Below are 19,941 nucleotides of genomic sequence, written 5' to 3'. Positions count from 1 at the left end.
TTTGTATGTTATTTTGCTAACGCGTGCTAAGATAGCTTGGGGCCACAAAAGTTTAGAACTTAAAAAGCCAAAAAGTTGCACATTCAAGTACATAAAGAAATAGCTGAGATAGGCCACATTTAACTGAAAGGCTCATTAATATGGGAGTGCCATGTAAAATTACAGAAAGTAAATTTTTTACAGGCTCCACAAAATTAAGTACATGGTGTTAAAAACAGAAAATATTATGCCAAATAAAGAAAGAATTGGTTGCACAAAATATAATTTTCACACACGTAAGTGTCGTATTTTTTTATGATATGCATATAATTTGACTTTTAACGCTGTCAGACAATTTTGGCTCGTGTCAACTCGTAAATAATTAGAGCTCAAGTTGGAGTTTTCGGATTTAAAAGGCGTCTGACAAGACACTTGAGAAATCAATGCATTTTTTATGATTTAGCTGGTAAAATAAAATTTACTTTACTGCCGGCTTACGGGGCGTATGTGTAACTTTTTGATGTCACGGTTGTAAAGTGTAATATAAACTTAAGTGCCATGGCAATGCTGGAAAATTTGTTTAAATGGCGTTCTTCTGATTGCCCCATAAAATATACGGCAATGCAAATAGCAATTGAACAAACTTCGGGATATCACTTAATTTAAATCTCTCCAAGTCAAAACATAATAATTAATAATAATAATAATCACTGCTCAGCTTAAATTATTATTTTTGATTTAAAAATTTGACATTTGCAAGAAAAAATACCGAAGGGGTGAGTACAAAATTAATATTACTTTCTCATCCGTAAAAACCTTGCCAGTGGCAGCTGTGTTTACTTTGGCCAGCAAAAAGCTGCGCGAGCAAAAACTTGATAATCCCCCACGCACCGTTGGTCGCCAAATAACGAAAAAAGCACTCTGCGGGGGTGTCACACAATTAGGGAAAATGCGCCAGGTGCTGCTGCCACTTAATTTGAATGTAAAATTTAAATAAAATTTGTTGATTTCCCATTGAAATGTAAAAAATGCCTGTCCGTTGCCAAAAAATGATTAAATTTGAAAGCTCAAATTCAATTACGTACCACTTTTACGATCGAATTTTGCAGCTTACCCATCATCTCAAACAAATTGGCTCAACACAATTTGGGTATTTCCGTGAATGAACTCTTTTTAATGAATAGTTTATTATGTTGAGGGCCTTTTCGGAAGAGATTTTTTATATTGTTCATGAAAACAAATTAAAGAACGCATTGAAGTTAAGCTGCTTTAAATGTTTAACCCTCTGCCTACGGCATTAAATCGATCCTGTGTTTTCATGTGGGCTTGAATTATTCAGCCGTACATAGGGTGAAAGTGCAATGAAAATGTTTTCTTTATTTTTTATGTTTTTTAATTAAAACTCATTCCCGCATTTGTGGGTTGTCGTTAAAAGTTACGTGCAAATGTATGCGAAAATGCGAATGGGGAGCCGTTGGACGTGCCCTGGCGCATATATGTTCTACATTTAGTGAAAATAAAAACTAAAACGGGCAAAAACGAAGAAAACCACACAAGCATGATAAGTGCCGAGAAAAATATGCATGTGAAGCCATACCCGTTAAACTAATGCAGAAATCGAAAGCCAGAGTTATTATAATAACCGAAAAATTGCAACTTCAAAGTGGCAGCTCGTGCGTAGTCCTGCCTTTTTATTTTTATGAGTGCCTGTCAAAGAGCCAAATTTAACATAATATTTTTTTGGGTAGGATTCGACTATCCGATGGAAATAAGAAAAAACAGACACATACATTTCTATCCATCAAACATTGGGGAAGGTTGCCTTAGAAGATATATTTAGAAAGGAGTGGAAGAAGCTTGAGTAAGTTCTATCGATTCGTTAAGAGATGGTTTTTTCGGATTTGTCAATAAAAAATAAAACATCAAAATAAACGTCTGCTTTGTAAAAAATTGCAGTATTTTAAATCTTATTAAAAGTAACATACGAAGGTGATTTCAATTAGTATATATCGTCCTCACTAGAAATCTTAAGAAACAGTTTATTTTTGCTTAAACCAAAAATATACTTTAAACAAAATAATATTTTTAGAATAAAGTGCCAAAACTTAAACAAACCTAATCTGCTTGGGGTTACCAACATCGATTTCTTTTGTGTGTAGGTAGCGTTTCCTTAATTAAACTGAAATACATTATAAGATTTTCCACAGAGGAAGGCTAACTGCTGCGTCATCACTTAAGACCGATATCGGGGAAAGATAAATTAGTATGCGCCGCTGTTGGCAGCATTTATGCTAACACCAAATTCAGCCACTAAAGCAGCCATAAAACAGGCTTCATGAGGCACTCAAAACCGCATGAGAAGCCTCCCAGCCATCCTTCTGTTATCAACAGTCAATAAATAAAATCTCATTAAGTTCAAGGCGCCGCAGGAGAGTGCAAAAGTGGAAGAGAATGAAAGCTGCCGCACTGGCGGTGGAGTAAAATTATAAAATTTCCATTTTATTGACATTTGAAATTGACTGATATCGGTGAGGAGAACCGAAAGGCATGCACGACTGCCGCTGCGGTTGAGTTTGAGTGTCTAAAGCGGGCCAAAAGCAAATTTGTGGAAGGCGAAATAAAAGCCAGGAAGCAAAGAAAATACTGCGAAACGGGAGAAAAGGGAAACATGGCCCACGAGTCAATCAGGTTCGAAGCAAAAAATGGTTCAATAAAGTCAACACCCCTGGGAGGAGGAGGCGTGGCATCGCCCACGGCCAGTGAGCCAGTCAGCCGGAGTTCAAACAAAAAGCGTCGGGAATATTCCTCGGCATCCAAATTACATTAACGCCGCGCCCAAGGATTCGCAGGCCAAGGCGAAGGCGACACATCCTGCAGCCCAAATGAGTGAGTCCCAAGTGTCGATGGCTGATAACAGCCGGAAGCCAAGTACAGAAGCCTCAACTGCCACGGAGGCGAAAGCTCAAAAGACAAAGACTTTGGGGAAAACAATTTTCGCCAAAAAAAATGTATGAAAAATAAAAAACATGAGCGTGTATCCAAATTGGCTGGAAAGCAATTTTTTTGAGCGGAGGTGTGTCGTAGGCGTGGCTGTCTTGATGGGTGACACATAAATTTAGACGTTTCGCGGGGAGCGAAAAGGAAACTTTCAGCAATCAATAATTTAAATTGGGCTCTCGCAAAACCAAACAAAAACAATGGACCAGAGTAAAACTCAAAACAATCTTGTTAATTTGCATCGGCCAGTCAAGTGAAGTGAAAATACTTGTTTTCACTTTTGATATTCAAAGAATATGCGAGTGTTGAATACAATTAAAATTAACATAAAATGAAAAACACAAATAATATATGGCCATGAACAAGACAATAACACCGGCCTTTATTTGTTTTTTTACTTTTTAACATACAATTTATACAAATAATACAAAATAGTATTTGCCATTTATCAAATTCTGTTCGTAAAATATTCAATCAAAATAACATTTGTTACTTCGTATTATACAATTAGTCGCTTGTATGTCCAAAATTTCATCTACAGATCAAACCAAATTCTTTTACAAAATCATCAATTTAAAATATTGTTTTCAATATTTCATTTAAATTGCACAGACTTTTTTCTTAAACATACAACAATTGTAACAAAGGGAATTTGTATGGTTCAGCTAATTTATCTGTGTTCAATTGTATAAAACAGGAAATTAATTTGGGGTTACAAATAATAACAAAATGAAAAACTATCTCAACTTCAAGCGGTCATTTTCCAGTTTTCTTTTACTTGTCATAAATCATGTATGTTGCATGTAGTTTGCAAAACGTAGTCTGTAACTTTTTGGCTATGGACTGTGGCAGATAATGATTTATTGCTTTTTAAAATTTCAGCTTTAAATTGCAGTTTGCTTCTCATTTTTGCCGCAGTTTTTTCCAGTGAAACCCTTCCGAAGTTTTTTGATGGACAGATTTTAACTAAACCGATAGCTCTTTTATTACAACTGAGTCTGAAAGAAAACAACAGGGGGGTTCGTTTCCCAATGTAATTTCTTTAAATATTTAAGGGGCTTTTGTATTGGCGCATTTCGCCTTAAATAATAGAGCTTCCACTTCAGATTCTATCAAAGGGAGACAATCGATCGACTACGGTGTGTGTGTGTTTCTATATGTAGAGCACGTGACTGTTGTCCAGGTCCAAAACAACAGACAAACAAGCTGAATACAGGGGCAAATTTCGATTGGGATGTGAATATGGGGGTCCAACACCATAATATAAAAATCAACATCAAAGCGAAGCAAAGGCAAGCTTAACTTGTCGCCCATAAAACAAATTGGCATTTTTATTATTATGACAAACAGTCAGGATGTCACACAGTCAACCCATCCAGAACCTCGCGCAAGAGTTTGAGGAAAAGCCGGAAAAGCGGGAACAGCGAGGGCGGGCCACAATGAGCTACGCTTATCTTTTGAAAGCAGCTAAACCGCTTTTGATTATGTGGAAGTTGGCCAGGACAAGAGCGGGCTGTCGGCGCGGAGCGGTTCTAATAAAAGTGGCAACAATGTTACGCACATGCAACACCGATGGCCCTTGTTTTTTGGCTGTTTTTAATGAGTTAACAGCACAGACTCACATACGGATTTGCGGTTTTTGCGGTCCACGACTGGAAGGCAGCATGCTGCACCGAAATGCCATTTTGATGGTGTCGAAAAATGCCATTTTGATTTTTCAACTTTTATGATCAGCCTGGGCATTGCTGTTGACCAAGGACCTTGGAGAGCGTTGAATTTAGTACATCGTAAAAGGGTTTTTGTGGCCCAGCCAGGAAGTTTCTATCAAGTTTCCATTCGAAACTTTTTGATGTGCAATTAGTTGTGGGGGTGATGAAATGATTTGAGCGCTGACCAAGACCCGGCAAGTAAATGACTTTAAGGCAGTAAAGTCAGATCATTAAAACGGTCTAGATAAATCACCACCAAGCATATATGTCCTAAGGATAAGTAAATTGAGCTTGAAAATATAAACATATTTAACACAGACAATAGAAAAATGATTTTATCAAATAAAGTACGGACATTTGTATTATTTTACTTGTAAAAGTTACTATCATTTGATATGTTGTTTGACCAGTAATAATGAAAAGAATTTTAATTAAAATTATACATATACACAAACATTATTTTATTATTTATTTTTCATCCATAATGTCACTCATATTTTAAGGTTTTAAATTAACGTTATCTGCTGTAAGCACGGCTAGATAATGTATTTAATTAGACTTACAAAAAGACCCAAGCCTGGCAAATGACATGTAATTAGCAGAAGAATACCCAGAATAGGTTAAAAAATATGTTTGGCTTAAGGGTCAGATATTTCAAAGAGTGTTTGGCCTGCCTTTATCCTGAAAGATGCTTCTCTTTAATTTTTAAGCCGTTCTGAAGGGCTGAAATTCTAGCAGGGGCCCAATAACTATGCAAAATTATTTGCTAAGCCGAGGCTGACAAGTAATTTTAAAAGTCTTCTGGGCGACGGCGAGTGAAACGGGGTGTTTTCTTGGACCCGGCACAGCAATTGAGTTTCTAATTGTCCGCGTTGATGGCGCATAATTTGCCAGCTCATAAATAAAAATGTCCTGATGGCAGGCGAGCTGCCAGCATCTGGAGGCGGGCAAGTTTGCCCATCTCCTTTCCCGAAAGTGTCATCCTTGGGCCGCGTTAAATGTAAAATTTATTGGCCATTCCGTTGGCCAGCATGGTAAGCCTTTTAAAGGCTTTAAGGTTTGTTTCGGGCCCGGCCTTAATCGGCTTGCCATGCTAAACACGCCTTTGTCTACGGAAAATTCAATGTATTGGAATTAATAAAAAAGGTCCAGGACCCTGGATGCGCGCTCCGAATCTGGGCTCGACCTTGAGCTTGCCTATTCCTCGCGTTTGGCAGCCAATTTTCAAAATATGTATTCCCCGCTTTCAGCTTTTAATAGCTCGTTGGACGGACTCATAAAAAAACCCACGAAAAAAACCATAGCGCTGCATAAATATTTTTATTTCTATTTTTACGATGAAGCAGATAAACAGAGAAAAATAAATAAGCAGCCGAATAAAAGAGGAAAAGATGTAAAATCCTCATGATTTTTGCCAGCTGCAAGTAGTGGTTGTCTGAAAACGTTAATAGCCGCATCACAGGAGCTGGTTAGACAAAGAGTGGGTGGCTTCAGCTGTTTTTAAGCACAGTTAATGCCCAGAGTTTTTGTATAATTGGCAAGCTGGGGACGCGACCCTGGACCTTTCACCCCGCCAAGGGCTGAGTCCGTGCTCGGTTCAAAGGACACCCAGAAAAGGGTCGCCATTTTCGATATTATTACCAGAATCGTGTCGAAATTCTTTAAGCACATTAAATTGTTACGCAGAAAGGTCGGCGAAAAACAAAAAATGGACTTTGTTTAAGAACACATTCCAAAGAAGGATTTCGCCCCGATGAAAAGAAGCTTAAAAAGTGGCGGGTATTTTTAAACAAAACTTTTCCCTGCCTGCTATGCAAAATTTAAAATATATAGGGCAAACTCCATATTTATAGCAAAATTTAATAACATCAGGTTTGCGATGAAATTTTATTTAAATGGCATATTATTCAACAGAATCGGTGTCTTTTTGTATTAAGTTTTCAAGCAATATTGGATATTTTGACATTGAAAAATATATTAAAGCTTAGTTCCAATTTAAAATCCAAGTCCAATACACTGCCACTACGAATTTGTGAGTGCAAAAAGTCATATCAAAAAAGAGGAATACAAATTTGTACTTAAATAGTGGTTGAATATTTAAAATTTAAATTAACGGTCCATTAAATCAAGTTTTATATCAACACCAAAACCTGCTAAAACTGCCTGGCGAATGTCGACAGCATATTGCACATTTATTCCGAACATTAAATGCATGTATATTCAGTTGTCAAAACTTTAGCCAAGGTCTCGAAACATATTCGGTTTTCGAGCATTTCCGGAATGCAAACGGCAAATAAAAGCACAATTGGAAAATGGGAAACGACAGCAGTTTTCAAGCCATTTGACAGCCCGTTTTAATATGAAACCAATAAAGGCAAGGGGGAAAGCAAAGCGAGTTAGAAATAAGCAAAACACCCGTCACAACAGCTGCACGAGCGTCCAGGCTGGGTACGTTTTGATTATGCCCAATAGTAGCTGGGGAAAAGGGTCAAATGTGTCACACGACGCCGACCTTTTGTTGTTTCCCGGCCCTCTACGTTCATGTCCCAAATTGTACTTTACGGCTTAAATAAGCCGCTCGCCTGCCAATAGCAAACCGAATTTGTATAACGGAAGCGACAAGGTCGCAGCATCCGTCCAGTGAAGCTTGAATTTACTTTTTAATTAAAGCTTTAACCGTAAAAGTAAGCCAAAGGAAATAAAAACCCTTATATTTCAGTTAACGCTTCGATGGGTTCTGATCGCCCTAATTACGACCAAGCCAAACCGGAAACTCACTCCCAGTTCGCTGAGAGTTTCCAGTTTTAACTTCTTGGTTTGTTTTTCTGTTTTGTTTCGATTCCGGCCTCCAATGTATGATGCCTCTAATTGCGGCATTTTTGTTTTGATTGAAGAAAAGCAGTTGAAGGTGATGAGAAAATTTCAACATTTTTTTAAAGCGTCTTTAAAAGGTTTCAGATTACTTAATATCTTTAGACCTTTTGAAAAAGTCATATATTCTTTCTGTTAATTTATACAATTCCTTGGCATTGAGGTAAGCATTTTGTTTACGTTTATTAAACAATTTGATAATGTCTTGAATGCGTTCCGGAACTGCATGCATACCGAGGGTGTGAAATTAAATTATAAACTTAGTTCACAAACCAAGTTGTATAATTATACAACAGCAATTTGAATTGCGGTTGGCAAATTAAGCTTCCTGCTGTGTGTTTCTTAACCCCATTGGCAGGGCTTTGATAAACTGTTTGAGCACTTTGTGGTCTTCGAAAAGAGTTAAAAATAACAAGGATCGCGGGCTCCCCGCCTGAAAGCCAATTAATTTACCACTCTGTCGCACTTGACACGCTCCTCAGACCGCCGCCCGTCCCATACATATTCAATTAGGCGCCGGCGCAGACGTCACTAAATATGCATAATCATCGCTCACACACACTCTGGTCGGAAAATGTGAGCATAAATGCCGTTTTAGCCAAACACACACACTCACACTAGGTGGCTAGAAAGGAAAGGGAAAAGTGTGTGGCAAAAGGCGCAAAATGGAGGGTGGCTGGTAACTACAGTCGACATTCGGTTAGCTTTCGTGGCTAATGGCGTTGGGCGAAAGTGCAAGCCAAGCATAATCGTGGTCTCGAGTGCCAATTAAAGTGGCCAAGCTTTTCAGCCACTTGTTCTAGAGATGATCCGAGTGGGCCCACAATAGCCTGATAGGCCTAAAAATGGTGGTTCCACAAACGGAGATAGCCAGGCACTCAGAAGTCCTCGGCTGGCCTCTCAATTTAAAGCAGGTAAAAAGCAGTTGAAATTGACCAAAAAATGATTATAAAGCATAGGTGCCCAAAAAGAGAACCCTTCAAATGTGTTTATATTTGTGAGCTTATATTTTATATTCTATTTAAGTGTTCGTGTGAATTGTCAAAGTAGGCAGGAGCTCCCAAGGTTGTGTAATTCTGTTCTAAAGTGATTAGAATTTCCATCCATTGCATTGTCTTGGAAACGACATACAACTTTCGCAATCTATAAAATTGTTCTATTTCTTACTTAATGGTTTCGAATCTATGGATAAGTTATTAAGAAACTATTTTATTTATCTAACGTAACATTGTTTATTAAAAACAAAATGGTTAAAAATCTGACAATTCTGATTTATTGAATTTTAAATATGTTGTATTTTTCGCCGAATCCCCTTATAGCTTTAGCTTGCAACTTCAGTCTACAGTGTGTAATAAATCACTGTTCGCTACCTAGAAACCACTAGGGTTTAAAACGAAACGTATCCTTGCTTTCAAGCAAATATATAGCCTTCATCTATCCCCGAAGAACTGAGGGTTCGCTTAGAATATGTTTATGGCGTACCGTAAGATATATATCAAACTTCGGCATTTGTCCCTCTCTTAAGCCTGTTAAAACTTAATTTATTTCGTTGCAGCTTCCTGCACTTACATGCCAACTATCCCAACTTTTCACAAAGAGCTGTCAAAGCCAAAAGTTTCAGTTGTCACGCTGCCATCTCTGGTTACTAAGCAATCTGTTGAGATGTTGGGACGCTGGGATGCTGGGATGTTGCGACGTTGTTGCCGCTGTCTAGTTCAGGATGTTCATGCTTTACGCATAACGGGGCTTAATTATTTTCGCTTGGGGCTGCCACAGTTCCACCATCCCCAGCCACCGCTCCGCCATCACCTGTCGTCGGGAGTGTCTGTGTACACGTGTAGACCGCAGAGCGTTTGAGATAAATTACCACTCGAGGGCGGCGGACGGAGGGCGACTAATGACTGGCATTTGATAATACACATGTTTCCGGCCAGGCTGGCAGGTGTAGCGGTGCCCACTGTAATTGCCGAAATATAAGGCCCACACGCCCCACTAGCACACAAAACTGTAATTAAGTTATTATCCGAGTGCGGCCCTAGGTTCTGGCAGCTGGCTGATTGCGTGCCAGCATCGCATTTGCAGGGCTGTCAATTGGGGAAAGATTGCAAGTTGTAAAGATTTGCTCCGCCGGCGGGACGAGCACCTAATGATCACATGAAACATTAAAGACCTAACGCCGGCCTAATGCCTTTAAAAGCAATTCCTTGCTCCAACTTTTAATTTGATTACACGCCGCAGACACGCACAAACAGAATACAAGGGCCCGGCCCAAACTTGTCGCCGGCAGACGTGCGTGGGTTAGCCAAGAAGTTGGGATATGCAACATGACAGGCCTCAACTTTGTCAGCTCCCGCCCACAAACGCACCTACTTCCGCAAACAGGCCTTGTCCGCAGTGCTGTCCCTTACAGATCCAGATCAAAAATCTAGAATATTTAAATTTGGAATTGCTTATTTTATTGTTAAAAAACTGGTCTTTAGTAAGCAAATATTCTGATTTCAATTACTTGAAAAATAATAGAATATTAGTAGTGAAACAATCAAAAAGATAAGTCAAACGCCAAACTCAGCTAGTGTCAATTCCGAACATTTTCAAAAGTGCGATTTGAATTTAATATTTTTTTTTAAAACTGCCTTCGTTGGACAAACTTAAAAGGCCATAAATACCTTTATTTCGATATTTATAAGGAGAATTTGTTGTTCATGTTTAAAAGGCCATATAACAAAAGTTTTGCTCGAGATATAAATATTCCATATTTCCCTAATATTTTTATAACCCCCTAGCTTACATGTGATGATTTACAAACCCTGCTAGAAAATAGTTAGCTCCCACAGCACTGGCGGCACCCTAAGCAGTAGCCCAGAGTAGAGGGAACGAGCCGAAAAGCCAGAAATTTATGGGCTGCGTAAATATAAATTTCAATTTCCCCCCTGGCACCCACTCTGGGCCATCCTGCGTGCTTTGACCCGGCCACCTTTCCGGGCTCCAGTTCCTTTTCGTGCTCTGTTTTCTGGGCCGGACGGGTCGCCCTTCCAGCTGCTTATGCTTGTAGTTTCGGCCCAAGTGTGGAAGGTACATGTGTTCGGGATGAAGAGATGTGCCGGGAACTCTCGAAAACGGGCCCAGACAGCCGGGCACTTAGGCAGGCACTCAGCAGCATCCAGGCCCGTTTTCATATGAGGCCAGGAAAGAGTGGGTGAGCAGGGCCGAAAAAGCCTCTGCCAGTTATATTATACTTTGCCTTTGCTTTGCCATGTTTTAGTTTTGCTCGAAAGGAATTTCTGAATTCTGTGTTTTCATCAAGTATACGCCCCGTGGCTACCTGACCAAAAAATGGTATTCTGGAAACTAAGGGAACCGCAAAATAAAATTAAACAGAATAAATAAAATTGCATTCATTCGCTTTTGTTTGCGCAAATAGTTTTAAATGAAAATTTCAAGAGCAGTCATGTTTTGCCAGTAGTTCGCCTCCAATGAAAGTCACTTCCTGCCACTCCTTTTAAGCTGTGCAAACAGGAGTTTGCTTTCAGATAAAGTTGGCTCCTCATGAGGATCCATGCTGCATCAGCCGGTGGAGTTGCCAATCAATTTCAATCTGGGCGAGAACAACACGGAATCTGGATGCGAACGGCGAACGGCGAACTGCTGACACACGAAAGACAAAGAACAAGGACGCCGGCGACAGGAACGACGACAAGGTTTGCTGGCTGACAGGCAACGAAGCAAAATGTTAATGGCAGGCAAATGTGTGGAAATGTCGCATAAATCAAAAGAGCAACATTTCCCCCAGCCTCACAGCCCATTGAGCACATGATATTGTGAATTACCGCTGCCCACTTCCCCGTCCCACCTAAATGCGAATAAGCACATATATATGTGTACACACATACGAGTGTGTTTGTATGCAGGGCGTATTGGCGCGTGACTTGCATAACATCTTGGCAAGTAACGCAAATTGAAAAAATCCATTGCCTACTTACTGCGTGTGTGCTGTGTGCCTTACTTGCCCGACCATGGAGACGTGTTTATGGCCGGCAAATAATTTCATATTTCAGCCGGACCGTGGCCACTGCCCTTGGCGGGGACCTTAAATTGAAGTCCTCTAAGGTCGCCAATTTAAAATTCAACTCGAGTACTAGGACTGAATTAATTATAGCGTTACGGGCGGTATGAATAAACTATTTTGTAAGTCAAAGGTTAGCTGCACACGAAGCGCAAAATCATTAGCAATTAGGAAAAAACGGTGAGCAAAATGGTGATAAATAATTAAATTAATTATAATTTTTAGCCAAAACTAAAAGTATTAAAAACTACGTGCTAACAGAAGTTAAAACAATAATTAACCCTTTAATATATTCATTTAATTATTTAATTAAATTGCTGCTTTGAAATCTTTACCACCAAATCTACATACTAAAATTTCCACGAACTTTGCAGGATTAATAGAATTTAATGGCAAGAATAAAACTTGGAAGGTTCCTACACTGTACTCAGCACCTACTACAGAACCAGTGCCTTTTCCTACACAGTCGTCAAAAGCCGTTGCGGACTGGTTGTTGATTTAAGCGACAAAATAATAATCCATCCGCCCTGTGTGCCGATGCCAAATTGTATGCTAACAAATGCAAACAGGGCGGCAGGACAAAAAAGCAGAGACAAAGCCCCGAAAAAAATGGCGTGTGCTGCCGTTTGTCCTGCCACTTTCTCATTTCCACTTTCTCCTCGCTGCTTTCCGCTTTCTCGTTCCGTTCGCAGCAAAAGCGCAAAGTCATGACAAACAAAAATAAATGCCGGCCCTGTGTGTGTGCGTGCAAGTGAGTATTTGCACTCCTGCGAGGATGTGTGTGTGCGTGTGCGATGCTTGTTTGCTCTGCCGACCCGCCACGCCCCCCACGCCCCTCTCAGCCACCATGTCGATGTGTAACAAAAAGATCATTATTGCTGCTTGTCGTTGTGTAGCACGGTACGGTATGGCATGGTATGGCATGGTATGGTATGGTATATGGCAAGCCGTGGTCTATTGTTCCCTATTTTCGAGCATGCTTAGCGTTCTCTATTTATTTTTTGTCTGCTGCTCACGGTAATCCTGTGGAACCCCCGAAAATGCGCATGTGGAGGCCACAGAACTAAGCACTAAATATTTTATGGCATATACTGGTGTGCAGGCTCCGTGAAAATATATCATAGTCAAACATATGTACTAACCGCACGCAGTGTTTGTGGCTCGAATGTCCTTTGCCATTGAAATGACTCACTTGTACAATGTAAATATAAGGACTTGAAGTAGACAGAGAGAGCTGCAGCCAAATTAGCATCTCTAAAAGTTGATTAACTTTTAACTTTGTGAGTTCTCTCCCACACGAACACCATTAAATCTTATCTAAATACAATTAAAATTAAATCGCTGACCACTTGTCCGCGGCGCCATAAAAAAACTTTTGCACAGTTGGCAAAAGTTTCGCAGTGTCGTAAAAAAGTCGTAAAAATTTCTGTAAGGGAAAGCGAAAAAATAATTGCATAATTAGCGAGACTTGGCGAACAAGTTGTGACAGGAGAAACCACATGATGACCGAAATTCGCAACTATTTGCAAATGACTGCAGTTTCCCGAATTGCTCTCGAGCTTAGGGAATCACTTTAGACTTGTTCATGTGCGCTTTTCCCGCCTTATCCACTCAAATCGGGTTTAATCATTCAAGTTTACAGCGGCAAAACTTTTGTCCCTCTTTTCTTTAATTTATTCTTGTCAAAGACAAGTTGTTCCGACAGGTATTTTCGAACCGAATAGTTTATTTCGATAAGAACTCGACTATGAATAGATTGAATATCCCCTCAAAGCCGACGATTTATTAGCAAACTTATATTTATTAGTGCTCTCTGGAGCAAACTTTGGGGTTCACTTAAGCAAGTTCTTGTTCCTTTTAAGCCCTACACCCAGAAAAAATATAACTTTCATATTTAGTTTTTCGTAAATTGATACAATAAAATGTAAATGTTTTGTTTTCATACAAATAAATATTCCTGAAGCGTATAGAAGCTTATATAAGTAGTCTAAAATTTGATTTTAAAGAACAATAGTGTCGACTAAAAAGGTGTTTTTTTAGTGTGCCCCACTTGCACTTAAACTTTCAGTTACCGTATGAGGGTAATGTTGCGAAATCCCTAAGGCGAACATCCATTCTAGCTCTTGCCACGCCCTTCTGTTGGCAACATTTGAACCAAAACTTTTTACAGTTGCTTAACTTCACGCGCAAGTTATAGTTTAACACAGTTGCGCCATTTCCGCTTCCGCTTGATGGGATGCAACCTGAGTTCCGCAAAGCATTTGAGGCAGCCCCACCTCGCCATTTTTATACCCGTTACTCGTAGAGTAAAAGGGTATATTGTGTTCGTAGAAAAGGGTGTAACAGGTAAGACGAAGCGTTTCCGAACCTATTCTTGATGAGGATCAATAGCCGAGTCGATCTAGCCATGTCAGTCTCTCCGTACGTATGAACATCGAGATTTTAAAAACTATAACAACTATAGATTTGTATCATTACTTCTGAAGTTATTAGCTATTTTAAGTGTTAATCATGATGTCACTGCCTATTTAAAAAAAATAAGTTTATATATTTCAGAGAGCGGAAGAGAACAACTTGTGGTGTTGGCACTGTAGCTCGACAGATGGGGTACCACCTAAAATTTTCGAAATACGAAGGAAATATTAGCTGGGGATTATGGATAGCTGAGTGACGGGTATCTTAAAGTCGAGCCACTCGACTATTCGTTTCTCCGTGTTCTATTTGATTTTCTAATTATTTTACTCATGAGAATTAATGGCGTGTCCACGGGGGCAACAGGTAAAGCACAAAGTGTATTTGCCTTTACGCTTTTATGGCTCTGTCGTGCCATAAATAAATTAATAGAAAAGTGTGGACAGACCGCCCGGTTACATGCTCATTAGGGGACATTAATTCGTTTTAATTATTGTGCACTCGCCCAGCTTCGCACTGGCATAATTATTTATGTTGACATCTCCAGCGTCAATGCAAATAGCATGTACTCTGACTTCAGCTTCCCCGAATTTGTTTGCTAATTAGCTGATTTATGTGCCTCCTCCAGACAACTGTCACTACAAGCACTGGCACTCTCTGCTCATTAGTTGCAATCTCATTACACTTATCGCAAGAGCACCATGTAAAAATGAATAAATTATAAGCCGGTCTTCAGAGTTTGCATTTTCAACTTTGATATAATCGGATAATTAATTATCAAAAGAATTTAAACGCAATTAGTGAAGTTGTATGCAGCTTAAAGCGACAGTCAGCTATTTTCCCATTTACTTCTGGGCTGTCCGGAGAGTCTATAACTATCCAGCCAATGACTAAACTTTTAAATTAAGAACCATAAAGAATTTTCCATCCGTTTGTTTTACTCATTTCTAAAAATGCCCCTTTACTTTCCCATTTTTTGCGGCAGCTCTCTGCAGAACTGAGAAAACTGCTGAAACTACGTAAGCCGAAACGACTGGCAATAACACTGAATCTAAATAGAGGCAATTTGTGGGCTGGGAATTCGCCAGACTCATTTATTAATTGCCTTATTTTGCAATTAAACAAGGCCAGGTTGAAGTCCCGCAACTGCCCTGGGAAACTGGGCAGGAGAAAACCCACATTAAGGATGGGGCATTCATCACATCTACGTGACCGAGGTACCTACACCGCTCCAGCGCCTCAGGTCCCAAAACTATCATTAAAAGCCGGCAGTCCAGGGGGAATTAAACTGACAGAGACTTTGGCAATTATCACTGCCCCATGCCATTTTTCTAATACGCTCAAGGGGTACAGGGAGGTCAGCAATAAGTGAACATTAAATTACAAAATGTCAGCAGAACGGGCTAGGAAATTGAATATCCTGTGAAACAGCTCTGCGGGAAATGACAACCAGCACACACACCTGCCAACTGATATTGTGTGTGAAATGTTGGGCTTTTTCAGCTCCTTCATCTTCTCATCCTCTCATCACTCGCAACTCCTTTTATCTGCCAACGGCCTGCCGGCAGTCTGTGATTTTTGCATAATTTTGCAATTACACCTAAATACTGCTAATTGTTTTAGCCTGCCAACAAAGTTTATCAGAACACCTGTGCCGCACACAAGTCGTATGTGTAATCATTTTTTCGAATTAGTCTGCCCCCCGACGAAAGCTTTTCAAATGAATAAATCCCACAATTTGCCATCAGTAAGTCCCAAAGAGCTTTAAATTTATTTTCATTTCTTTTACTCGCTCAGCGAACTTAATTTAAAGACGAAACAGCAAATCACTCCCTGGCTGCTCAATTTAATTAAAATACTTCAACTTTAGATTTGGCCATCAAACTTTTCCTATTTTAGACTTAAAACCGAATTGCCGTCCCGATTTGCTGTAACTTATAATTAAAGGTGAAAATTGAGCCAAGTACCAACTTTGCCAAACTTTTTTTATGTAGATTTATTTTCCAGTGTCCAGTTAAATTTACTTTTCCGTCAAAAATTATTTGGAAGTTATATTAATTAATATTTGTTTTGTCCTTTTTTTGTTGCCTAGTCGAAAGCAGACTGAACCAAAAATCCACAACCCAAAATAAAAGAAGAAAAGGAAAGGTTAACCAAGGTCTGTCCTTCACAAACTTTGTGTTTATATTTTGATAATGAAATTAGTTTCGGCTCTCGGTAAGATTTATCTTTTTGACTGGCGAGACGTCTCCAGACTTATTAAGCGGCGGCAGTAGCAACTTAATTAATTAGGGGTCAAAGCAAGTGGCTTATACTAAATAAGCAATAAGTTGTTGCGACGTATTTTCTTTTTGATTCGTATTTAGTGGGTTAAAGGATATAAAACTTTTTATTTGCTGTGACACGTTAAATATCTGATAAAATTCACATATATTGTATGCAAAGCTAATTTTATTGTTGATGTGTTTTTTGTAGCCTTTCTATTATTAACCTTTTTTGTAGTGCCTTTCCATTTAGGTCTTACCAAACCCCTAATTATTTTTATTTGTAATGTTTTAAAGCCTTACAAGTTCTCATTCTGTTTAGAACACGTTAGTTAAATATTGTGATTATAATTTACACCAAAAATGTTTCCATTCTCAGGAAATCTTTGTATTAGTGATGTGGCATCCGGTTTTTCTATTCACTTTAAAATATTCTCAGATTAGGATTAATAAAATAATTTTATAAATAAATTGTTAATTATTTAATTATTATTTTTTCCAGTATCGATTAATTTCCATTGCTTAGTTTTATAACATTAGCAAAATCACGGCACATCACACGTGCATTATCCGCGGATGATATTCAATAATGATATGTCCGAAAAGGAGAAGGAAATCAGAGCTGATTAGCTACCGAGGGCGTCTGCATTGTCGAAGGACCGGCGTGCAACTGAAATTCCACTGATATCAGCCAGGACAACAGGAGCCTTGTTCTAAAATCAGGACACGAGAGGGGTGTTCTAAAAGCGTAGGACAGTCGATTCGTCTTCGTGCCGCCACTCGGCTCAGTTCGTATGTAAGTCCTTTGGCGGCCACTGGGTTAGTAGAATTTATGAATGGAACAAACACTTGTTAGCATGCGCCTGGGGAAGGCTTGACTGTCCTACTGCGTAACTGTCATACTGTCATACGCGGAGGGGTAAGGACCCCTTGTCTTGGCCTGTAGCTTTCATGTCGTCAAAATCGTCCTCCCCCTCCCATCGAACAAAACATTCCGACGGTTCTTCGCTTACGGCCAAAAACTATTGGCTTTTCATGGAGTCCCTGGTTATTCCGCTGTTTGCCTTCCGTGCCATTGTGTGCGCGGATTTATAAAGTTCCACCAAATTGATTCTCGTGCAGGCGAGTGGGCATTGCATAAAACATAAACTTTATTACAGAAAAGAACATTTAACAAATTTGAAACTTTCCAAATATCAAGTTATTATTCTGTAACTTGTACTTCGTATATACACACTACCGTTTGTTTACCGAAAATATCTAAGACATTGTTGAATTTTTATACCCTTGCAGAGGGTATTATAATTTTGGTCAGAAGTTTGTAACGCAGTGAAGGAGACGTTTCCGACCCCATAAAGTATATATATTCTTGATCAGGATTAATAGAGGGTTCGATATAGCCATGTCCGTCTGTCCGTCTGTCCGTCCGTCCGTCCGTCTGTCCGTCTGTTTCAATACCGTTTGCGAGCTCAGTTTAAAAGATAGCGATCTGAAAATTTCACAGTCGTCCTAAAACATATGTACGCAGATCAAGTTTGAAAACCGCCACGATCGGACTTCTATATCCTATATCTCCTATAGGAACAATAGGGTGAAATCGGTTAAAATTTAATGATTTTTAGGATATTTCGCGCAGTATATAAGCTATTGACATGAATCTTTTCAAATCGTATTTTTTTATACATACCTTTATTAGGGTAAAAGCGCGTGACGATCGGACGTCTATATTCTATAGCTCCCATAGGAACAATATAACTTATTTTCATTTTTAGCTATTTCGGCAAAGTCATCAAGGGTATTAAAACTTCGGCTTGCCGAAGTTAGCTTCCGTCCTCGTTTTATGATGACTTTATAATAACTGCAAATATTTTTCTTGCGTGCCTCTTAGTTCTAAGGACTTGAAAACCGTTCGAAATAGTCGACAAACTGTAAACGCAAATACAAAATATACAATACGGTCAAGCAGACAGCATCCTGACTGGCATTTAAATGCAGCAGGACAAACGGAGAAATAGCAGATTAAGTCCGTTCCTCAAAAGACCAGCAAAAGGAAGAGTTGGAACACTACAGACTGAAAGAGGCCGGAGAACCACTCTAGAATCCAACAACCCGCCATCGAGCAATATCTCGTTATTATTGCTTTCAGAAAGAGAAACGAAATTGGCAACGAACATTGCAGTCAGTACAAGACCGGATTCCGGGCAGGATAACTCAGAAATGCATGCTCTAGATCCTAATTGGAAATTTCGTATTATTGGAACCAGTCATTCTTTGAAGCAGGAAATACGACAAAGGGAAAGCACCTTTTGGTAATTTAAGACCACAAATTTCAACGAGGGAATTCCCAAAAAGTGTCTGTGTCTACAAACACACCAATTATCCCCATCAGAACTCGAGTAAAAGTCAACCGAAGTGGGAATGAATGGAATCCCTGCTTAGCCAGCTTAAAGGCACACAAATTAAACAGACACAAGAAACTAGACAAAGCCCGCCCGAAATCCTGGTTAAAAGTCAAAACGCAAAGGCACGCACAAAGCCACATATGTGCGAAAGTCTTAGGGAAGTCGGAAAAAGGAGGAAAAACACCGACAAAAACGGGGCAAGACAAAAGAGGAAAAAACGCCAAAATCGGCAGAGGAAAAACTTTCAGCCAAACAAGCAGCATGTCAACCGAAGGCAGAAGGCAAAAAGCTCCGGTTTAACAGGAAACGGAGGAATCCTGGCAGGCATAGAAAGGATAATGCGCGGCATGCGGAACGCATAAGCGGCAAATTCCATTAAGTGGCAACAACACAGCGGCCAGATTGGGGGCTTCCCATCGAATTAAAATGATATGAGCAAAAGGGCACCCTGCGTCCAGGGTTGCCACAGCGCTTCATGGGATATAAATTTCTTTATGCCTCTTTTGATGAGGATGCGTGGCCACCCGCCCTGCGGATATGATATTAAAGTGAGTGGTGCGCGGGGTTGGCGAATATAAAAATTCAATTTACAAGTAACTGGGTCAGCTCGGGCACTGATTCAGCCAGACTTTCGCCGGGTTTCGCTGAGTTGATGACCACTGAGCGGATGGGTCGTAAAGAACCTATGGGATAGCATAAGCAATTTATGTATATGTTGAGTGGCCTTCAAATGGTTTAATCTTTCAGGGCAACGATGCCGGCTCAGATAGGTAATCGTAAAGTTCGAAATGAATGTGATGGACACTTCAAAGATTTTAAGGATATCCTTTTATGCTTTTTTCCGAACGTCCCAAAAGAAGTCCCAAAATTCAAACCAATTTTTAGCCAGGACACAACCCGCGCCAAAGCTTGAAAACTGTTATACAGCCAAGGCTAACATAGCTTCCACACAACTGAAGTTCTTCAGCATTTCACGCATTTTTCTGGGTAATCTGATATCATTAGTGCTGAAAGAACTGCGTCCTTGATCATTTTCCAGGAAAAACGTACAAAACAAGAAACTTGTTCTGGCCACGCTTCTAAGGCGGAAGAAATAGAAGAAAATTTGTTAATTCCTTTAAATATCACAGTAGACGGCAAGTAGTGATAACTCGCTGTTTAAGAGAGTGAGGAGGAGACTAATAATATATGTCCGCAGAATTAAAATGTGCAGTATTGGTCGAAAGGTATCGCTTTGAGGGATT

General features: G+C 39.6%; 1 protein-coding gene across 1 annotated transcript in view; it reads right to left on the bottom strand.

The window, feature by feature from the left end:
• Positions 1-16,758, bottom strand: part of LOC108038041 (metabotropic glutamate receptor 2) — a 47,237-nt gene extending 30,479 nt beyond the window's left edge. Inside the window, exon 1 of the mRNA XM_044461781.1 lies at positions 16,523-16,758. The gene's annotated coding sequence lies outside the window, so the exon portion shown is untranslated. The remainder of the gene's footprint in view (positions 1-16,522) is intronic.
• Between the last annotated feature and the right edge of the window lie 3,183 nt (positions 16,759-19,941).

The sequence above is a fragment of the Drosophila rhopaloa genome, unplaced genomic scaffold (assembly GCF_018152115.1).
Source record: "Drosophila rhopaloa isolate 14029-0021.01 unplaced genomic scaffold, ASM1815211v1 contig_69, whole genome shotgun sequence".
NCBI lineage: Eukaryota > Metazoa > Arthropoda > Insecta > Diptera > Drosophilidae > Drosophila > Drosophila rhopaloa.
This window is presented reverse-complemented; position numbering and strand designations above follow the sequence as displayed.